The 9639-nt window shown below is 36.4% G+C and overlaps 1 long non-coding RNA gene across 1 annotated transcript; it reads left to right on the top strand.

Moving 5' to 3' along the window:
- The first annotated feature begins 6370 nt into the window (after nucleotides 1–6370).
- Nucleotides 6371–8477, top strand: LOC131611109 (uncharacterized). Its single transcript, XR_009286756.1, has 2 exons — nucleotides 6371–6452; nucleotides 8189–8477. It is a non-coding gene; the product is annotated as an uncharacterized LOC131611109 (long non-coding RNA).
- The last annotated feature ends 1162 nt before the right edge of the window (nucleotides 8478–9639 follow it).

Here is a 9639-nt window from a genome sequence, read left to right as displayed (position 1 = left end):
TGACAGAGAGTAATAAGAGTTAAAGGCTAATTATTTGAACATGATTAGAGTTTGGAAGAGGGGGACTCGCCTTGTTGCCAAGTGCCTACGTACCTCCTTATGGAGGATCAGAGTCTACGTAGTTCGGGCCAGGGTTGTACGCCCTTAGAGTTAGAGTTTGAATGGTTTGAAGGCTTTTTGACTGGCCTGTCGTAGTTTTGAATGAGGATGGAAATCCGTATGTTTGAAATTTGTGGTTTTGAAAGGTTTGAAAAGTGTTTTGAGGTTTGGGCGTACAACCCTGATTTAATTTTACACTATTAACCGCAACGATCAATAGATTTGATCGCCATAGTTAACAGATTTGAAGTTGTATCGTTACCAATTTTAATCAATTGATCTGATTATTACTAATAACGAATTAGGATATTTTTATAATTAATTTGTATCGTTACCCCTCGTAATCGATTGATTCGATTAAAAAGAATAACGAATTAGGATTAGAAAAAAAAAAGACGATTAATCATCACAACTAATAAAATAGTTGCAACCATTTAATCAAATCGAAACTAATTTTATTTTAATTAAATAATCATTTTAATTAAAATTATCATTGACCATAGCGATTAATTGATTTAATCGGAGCGAACAACGAATTAAAATTTTAATATAAATATTATATACTAATTTATTTTAAAAAAACAATTATTAGTATATACATAATATATTAAAAAGCATTTTAATTTAAACAAATAAATAATTAAAATTATTTAGTTTATTAAGGTTTGGATTCAGTATGGTTGTTAGTATGGAACATGGTATAGGTATTGGATCAGGGGCGTTGGATTAGGCTAAGGATGAATTGGGTGGTTAGATTTGTGAGGGCTCATGGTGGGCTATAGAAGTGCAGGCGCATGGGATCCAGTGAAGAAATTCAGAAAAAAAATATACGTACAGGGCCAGGGATCGAACCCTGGACCCTTAGTACATCCAAGCGCACTTCTACCACCCCTCCTAGGTTAGTCAAGTGTTTAGTAAAAGCTTCCAACATTATATGTATAGAAACGAGAAAAAGAAATAGAAATGCGCGCCAAGATTTGAACTGGCGAACCAGGAGGTGACACCTCGTCATCTTCTCCACAAATACCTGTAAAAACTGCATATTTTACCTGCGATTTTGCTACGAAATTGTTCGTAGCTATTGTACTTGAAAAATAGCGAACAGAATATGCTTGCACAAAAATCTTTTGCGACACCCTTATCCTAATCGCATGGGCCATGCGAACTCAACCATGTGATTAATTTGATCTAATTTTATTCCTAATGGAAACCCCTAATTCAAACCCTAGAAACCTTGCTCGGATGTTAATGGCAGCGTGAGATTTAAACGTGCAAACTCCAGTCTAATAATCCAGAAACGATCATAGCATTGAAACAAGATATAACACACAAACAAATTCGCATAAAGATGCACGAATTACGCCAATCGATTCAAAGTTCAGAGACACTTACCTTGGCGGATTGGAGGAAGTTCTGGGGTTGTTGTTGCAGCGCAGTGATCCCAACACCTTCAGAATCTCTCAAGGAACGTTTTGCACTCTTTAATTCCCCTTGCAACCTTCTGATTCTCCAAAACCGATTTGAAGTTTTTGGTGACTTTTTTTGTGTTCTTGATGATAGTTCTCTGCCCAGAATCTCGTCCCCTAATCCTATGCCATCTATTCACTACTTATAGAAGAGTGAATTAGGTTAAAGATTGAAGCCCAAGGCCCTTTGAATCCACCCTTGCCAATTTGAGAAAATTTGATTTTATTCTTTTATGGAAGCTTGCTATTTTGGCCAAAATTGATTTATTCTTTCTCAATCTTGCTAGCACGAATTTTTGTTGATAATATACAATAAATGTAGATTGGAATAGGCCAATATGGATCTTCCCATATAATATTTGATTTTCTTGTAATTAAGTTATTTTTAAATCATTTTAAATGAAATAAAAAAACATATAAAATCAAGAAAATATCTAAAATTCGTGGCACATGATTTGGGTGATACTAATGACTTGGGGACCAAGATTCCATCAAAATACTATAGGCCCATTTGCAAAATTTTCCAATTTGAACCTTCTTATTTCACACTTTGCCTCCAAAAATTAACCAACTTTGATCAATCATATCTCACTCAATTTTTAGGCTATGAGGGAGTTCTAAGACTTTTTGGAAACCTCAAGAGGTCCTCTATAAGCCACTTTGGAATATATTTTTCATTTGGAGCTTTTATCTTGATCATATCCTCTTTGACAAAAAACTGCTTTTGGAGGATGCCTGAAAATGACCTGTAATCTTTTGCATTGTATCTCTCAAATGAATCATTTCTAGCCCTGGCTTGTGAGAGACAAAGTTGTAGGGAATCCAATTTCCTTCAAAATAGGCTTTGAGTGGGGAATTTTTGATGTTCCATGTGAAAGTTATGCCCGGTCAAAGTTGGGTTGGCTTTCTCCTAAGAAACCCTAATTTGAACCTTTTTGTATTTGTTCATCTCTGAGTTTCTATTAATGGAATCATGATCAATCCTTGATCAAATGATGGTTATACTTCACATACTTGATGTTGACCAAAATTGGGAGGCTTTGACTATGCTCTGATTATGGTTGACTTTTAGGTCAAACCAGTTGACTGTGGATCATCTGGACTTTTGAATGAGTAATCTTTGGGACTGAATCTTGAACTTTGAATCATTGTAAATGGAATATGGAAGGCAAATTTTGGGGTATGACAGTGTGCTAATGGTTAATGAAATTCTTGATTGGGCAAAGATAAAGAAGAAGGGGTGTTTACTTCTTAAAGTGGACTTCGAAAAGGCTTATGACTCAATTTCTTGGAATTATTTAAGGTGGATTTTGGTGAAAATGGGATTTGGCAAAAGATGGATGAAATGGATGGAAGCTAGTATTTTTACCAATTTCATGTCTGTTTTGGTAAATGGAAGTGCAACTAGAGAATTCAAGGTCCAAAGAGGTTTGCGACAAGGAGATCCCATGTCTCCCTTCTTGTTTGTTCTAGCTATGGAAGGATTGACCGCTTTAACTAAAAAATCCGTGGAGGTGGGTGACTTTAAACCTTTCAAGTATGGGGTCAACGACTTTGTGGATATTCTTCAATTTCGGATGATACCATCATACTAGGAGAACCTACATATGATAACCTTTGGAGTTTAAAAGTGTTGTTGAGAGGTTTTGAATTGGTTTCCGGTTTGAAAATCAATTTTCATAAAAGTAACTTGTATGGAACGCACATAGGAGATTGGTTTTTTAACTCGGCGACCACCTTCCTTGCGTGTAGAAAAGGTTGCTTCCCTTTTAAATTCCTTGGTATTTGGGTGGGCAAAGGTGCGCACAAGAAGAAGGTGTGGCAAGAGGTGATAGACAACATAAAAACAAGACTTTCTATATGGAGAGGAAGAAACATATCCATTGGTGGGAGGGTGACTCTTATTGGCTCCGTGCTTAATGCTATACCTATCTTTACACTTTCGTTCTACAAAGCTCCGAGCAAAATCATTCAAGCTATAAGAAGTCTCCTTAGCAACTTTTTGTGGTGCGGGAATACTAAATCTAGATGTATACATTGGGTGAAGTGGGAGAATGTGTGCAAGCCTAAAGAGAAAGGAGGGTTAGGTATTAGAGATGTGGGAGAAATGAACAAATCCCTTCTTCTTAAATGGAAGTGGAGAATTTTAAAGGAAGATAAGGCTATTTGGAGTAGATTCTTACTCTTGAGATATCACAAGCCTAAGACTAAAGTGTTGGCCTCAAGCAAGGATCTTTTAAATGGGGATGATTCCCGTTGGTGGAGAGACATCGTTCTTAATGACTTCAAAGAGGACGAATTGGGCCAAGGATTTAACGAATGGGTTAAATGTGAGTTTAAGCAAGGAAACAATATTCCTTTTTGGTATAGTTGTTGGGTGGATGAACATCCGCTTAACGTCACCTTTCCGTTCTTGTTTGCTAGAACAACCAACAATCTTTGCTCGGTGAGTGATCTCTTCTCTTCTAATCAAGGTGAGATTACTTGGAAATTAGAAGACATTTTTGGCGCGGATGTGTTGAACTCTTCGGTTCCGACGGCTTCTTCCTCCATCACTTCCGCATTGGACTTGATTATCGGCGAGGAGCTAAGGGATTTGAGAATGATCCTTCAAGGGAAGGCGCCGGACTTGTTGGCATCGGATGATTTCCATTGGAAGTTATCTTCAAACGGAACATTCTCGGTGTCTAGTGTGTCGCACTTGGTCTCAAATGCAAAGGAGTTAGCTTGGCCAATCCCAATTACCAAGTTGTTGGAAGTCATTTGGAAGACCAACATTCCGGAAAAGATCAAGATTTTTGCGTGGAGATTCTTCATCAATAGGTTACCTCTAAAAGACCAACTCGTCAATAGAGGTGTGCCTACGCTTTCTTCCATAGATTGCCTTTTTTGTTCAAATCACCCGGAAACTTTGGAACATCTTTTTTTCCATTGCCAAGCTACAAAGGCGGTGTGGATTAAAATTTACATGTGGTTGGGGCATGATTTGAAGCTTTCTTTAGAGGAGTTCAAGAGTTTTGGGAGTATCCAACAAAAGGTGAAAAACTCCAACATTAAAGGTGTTCTAAATTCAATTTGGATAGCCTTAATTTGGTGTACTTGGAATATGAGAAATAATATGATTTTTGAAGACGGCACCTTTAGCTTCGACGAGGTGATATCAAACATTATGTTTTTTTCTTGGAGATGGGCTAGCAACAAAGATCTTCCTAGTAGGATAAACTTTTATGATTGGTATAAATTTCCTTTACTTTGTATCAAAACCCCCTAGTGTATCTTTGATGTAAAGGTTGCACCCCTAGTGCGATATCTTATAATCAATTGCTTATTAAAAAAAAAGATAAAAAAAAAAGATTTGTTTGATAGTGAAAAATCAAACATACTAGAATTTTGTAAGATTTGCAAGTGATATATATTATTCTAGTAGATCGTTTGAGTATGTTTAATCAGATCTTTAAAATCGAAAAAGGAAGGCAACATACGAGGTGAGTATTGCTCTAAAGAATATAACTCAATCGTTTTATGAAATCTAAAACTACACTATAGGATATTCCTATGATAGCTATATCTTGATATATACACCTCCACAAATTAAGCATATTTGCAAGACCACAAAATTTGAGGATGAAACTCTATATTCCAATTCTTTTCTCGTGATCAATTTTCATTACATCATTGGCCATATAACACCCAAAACTTATTGCTCATACTCTCCACCCAAAACAAAATTAAATTTGCCTTTTACCAGTTTTCTTTATGTACTCCTATAGTAATTAAGCATTTGATTTTTTATTTGATTTTGATACCTTTTGCTACCCCAATCCTCCACCATTCACAAAACAAAATTAAATTCGAGCCCACTTTTTATTCTTTTTCATGTGTTCCTATTGTAATTAAGCATTTTATTTTATATTGTTTCATTCATGTTATCTTTTTCAGGAACATTAATCGAACTTTATCCATTACTTTGAATAAATTATTTAAAGGTGGTGTGCCTTCAGAGGGCCTTACAAGAAACTTTCACCTAGCAATTTATCATGAAAATAAGTAAGAAACATAAGGGGTGTTTAAAAATAAGCATTTAGAAAACAAAATATTTTTTACACAAAATCCGACATCAACACTATGGTAACAGTTATATCTTTTAGGCAAAATACTCTTTTTAGTCCCGTAAGTTAACCTCGGGTTCATTTTGGTCCCTTAACTTTAAAAAGTTTCAAATTGGTCCCTTAACTCTTCAAAATATGTCATTTTAGTCCTTTTTGTCATATTAGCGACGGAAAAACTCAAAAATCGGTAGCTAAATCCGTCGCTAATATGCCAAAAAGGACTAAAATGACACCTTTTGAAGAGTTAAGGGACCAAGATGAAACTTTTTGAAGTTAAGGGACCATAATGAACCCCGGGGTTAACATACGGGGCCAAAAAGAGTATTTTGCCTATCTTTTATTTCTTTTCACAACATTTTAAGTTATTAATTTTAGGTCAATCAATCGATTGGTCAAAATTCTCTCTCTCTCTTAAAATATTTTTCTCACTTTCTCTCACTTATAAATTTAGCCGTAAGACTTTCGTGAAAAGTGTAACACCCCATAATTTCAGTTTATTAATTTAATTTGGATTTAAATTAAATAATTGGAATTTTAGTATTTTTATTTGGAATTATTTGGAAAATGGTGAAATATTGACATTTGGGCCTAGAGTGGTGATTAGCAGAAGAGGGGGTGTTGACTAAGCAAGCCCATTATAATATTTATTTTATTTTTCATAAAATAAGGAATTTGGGGAAAAGAGGAAGGAGAAGAAGGAACTGAGTCTGAAGAAAGGAGAACACGTGAAAGTGAGAAGAGCCAAAGGGGAAGAGAACCTTCGAAGTTCGACTCTGAGGTAAGGGGGGATTCTTCGGGTTAGTATTCCTTATGTGATTGTAGGTAGTATGATTGATTAGGATTGTTGTCTAGTTCAATCGTACGTGTCGGGTTTGGGAATTTTGTTAGGTTTTGATAATCTTGTATGAATTGGCATGATTTTGTTGATACTTGTGATATATGATGTTAATACATGTCAATAACTTGTTTGAAATGTGTAATTGTGTGAAAAACAATGATATTTGTGTGTATGTTCGTATGTACCTGAAATTGGGGTATTGGGATATGGTAAATGCTGTCAAAATGGTGATTTTTGCTGTGCAGGTACGTAGGAACCGGTTCCCATGTGGGACGAACCGGTTCCCCCTTGTAAAAACAGAGAAATATGGATTCTGGGTAGCTGGGAACCGGTTCCCATGTAGGGACAACCCGGTTCCCCATAGTAAAAATCAGAGACGTGACTTTGAAGCTGCCAGGAACCGGTTCCCACGTAGGGACAACCCCGTTCCTGCAGCACTTTTTCTAAAAATGTTTTATCTTTGAAAACTCATAACTTTTGATCCGAGTATCCGATTTATGTGCCGTTTTGGGCGTTGTGAAGCTAATGAGATGCTTTATCTGATGAATTGATAAAATGGGCAATAGCCAACTTTACTTTTTAAACTCGATTTAATTATTAATGAATTGAAAGATAGTATATGTATATGTGCTTATATATATGACTATTGATGCATGTTCTGTATTGGTGATGAGATTGTGCTATTTATTGGGTGATGTTGGTTTATAACATGTCGTAAATGAATACATATTTTGTGATTATGTTGTTGGGTTGTTTTGATAATTGGTTATATTGTGTGCAATTATGTTAGATGTAACGATGTATGAACGTGGTGATGATTGATGAATTATGAATGTTAATATACTGTTAATATTAACATGTGAACTGTGGTGAATGTATGTGTGATATGTTTGTATGAATGCTAAGAATATATACATGCTTATTGGTGATGATTTGGTGATGATAATGAGACGATGTGTTACATCGGATTGGTGATGTTGTAAGCAGGTTATATGTTGCATTCATTGGCATACATTTTTGGTGATGGATCCCGGTGATGAAAGTGGATCAAAACGGTGGGCATGATTCCCAGTGTGGGGAATCGGTGCTGGATATTTTGGTGAGCATGATTCCCAGTGTGGGGAATCGGTGCTGGATATTTTGGTGAGCATGATTCCCAGTGTGTGGAATCGGTGCTGGATATTTTGGTGAGCATGATTCCCAGTGTGTGGAATCGGTGCTGGATATTTTGGTGAGCATGATTCCCAGTGTGTGGAATCGGTGCTGGATATTTGGTGAGCATGATTCCCTGTGTGTGGAATCGGTGCTGGTTAAACTGTATCTCAGTGATGAGGATATCAGTTGGATGGGTATATCCCATGTATGGTACCACATGCATAGTGTCAGTTTAATCATATGCATTGGTTATAACATGATTGGATGGAATTCAGTGTTATGCCTTGGTGTGTTTATATGATTGATGTATTAAGAATATGTTGTTAATATAACTTGATCATTGGTATAATTGATGAGTTGTGGGCCGATGGCCAATATTGTTGGATTGATGTTTACTTGTTGTAATAATTCTGATTATATGTATGATTGAGTGGATGATAATTACTATGAGATTTTATTGCTTATGATTGCATAATGCTTATTAATTCGAATGAAACTCACCCTTACTTTGATGATTTCAGATTAAGGATGTAGCGGCGTCTTGATTGGGTGAAGATAGCTTATAGGCTAGCCCTTAGTCCGTGTCGAGTCATGCTCTGAATGTAACACTGGGGAACGCTAGTTTAGAGACGAGTTATTATGTCGGTCTTTGTTGTTTATAATTGTATTAGAGAACTTGCATGAATGATGATGATTATGCAATGTTATGAATTATAATCCGCTGTGTTGAACATGAATTGTATTTATGTTAAATGGTTCCTCGTGTGGCATGACAAATGACTATAGTATTTTATGTTAAAGAAGTTGTGACATCCTTGTATTTCATGTTTACTCTGAATTTTTATTATATTTTCCGTGGGGGTTTTAGAAGGGTGTTACAATAGTGGTATCAGAGCATTGTCGGTCCTTGCGACCAGAGTCTTGTTGTTAATTTCCTTTCGGTATGCGACATGTGTGTGAAACACTGTCGGTACTCAGTGTGTTCTAAATGTTTGCTTGCAGAAGTGGGATTGAAACTAGTGGGGGAGAAGTCATGCTTCTCGGATATGTCTCAGATGCAAGATGTTAGAGAGATGCGTGGGGCAGTAGTACAAGAGTGTGGAGTTATTGTTTTCTGAAGCGAAGGTGACATGGACTGAAGACCGTGGTTGTTATTCAGTCGGAGTGTCTCGGAGTAGATGATGGTTATTTCTGAGAAATGGAATTTGGAAGTTGTGATGCCTCAAGTGCTACTGACGTACTGCGATGTTGTTGTATGAGTAGCCCTATGTAAAAGGTTGTTGTTGAAGCAGTGATTAAAAGAAGTATTGTCGTAGACCTTGTCGTAGGATTACTAGTAAGTAATTGAGATGATGGGAGAGGTTATCGATGTTGTTGAGAAAGTTTCGAAGTGCGAGTAATGCAAAGAGACGAATATGATCTCAAGGATAAGAAGGTTGATGATGGCGTACATGAATTTGGTTTCAGGATGTTGCAGAAATCGAACTTCAGCGATGAAATGTGTTGTTTAAGTTATAAGAAGTTTGGAAGCGAAGAGATGTGATAAGATGATGTTAATAATGAGATTAATTTGAAGAGGATGAGTTTTGGAGCAGAATTTTCGTAAGCAAATCGCAGGAAGATTGCTGAATCGTTATGAAACTTCGAAAATTCATAACTGGAGTTCTGGACATCCGATTTGAGTTCCGTTTGAAGCGTCGGAAAGCTAACGAGATGAACCTTGTTATAAAAATGGTTGCAGCAGCTGTAACATATTTAATTGTGTTAGGATGATGTTAGAAAGAGGTGAAGTTACGGTTACACTTGTCCTTAGAACTAGATTGTTCGTTGGTGCGGCATGGGATGTCAGTGTCAGAGTTAAACAGAATAAAGGAATAATGAGGAGGCTTGTTGAGAAGCAATCTTAGAGATTAAATGTGCCAATTGAGAAGTTTTGGAGATGTCGTATAGAGTTTCGTTGCATGGTATCGGT

The sequence above is a fragment of the Vicia villosa genome, linkage group LG6 (genome assembly GCF_029867415.1).
Source record: "Vicia villosa cultivar HV-30 ecotype Madison, WI linkage group LG6, Vvil1.0, whole genome shotgun sequence".
Classification (NCBI taxonomy): domain Eukaryota; kingdom Viridiplantae; phylum Streptophyta; class Magnoliopsida; order Fabales; family Fabaceae; genus Vicia; species Vicia villosa.
This window is presented reverse-complemented; position numbering and strand designations above follow the sequence as displayed.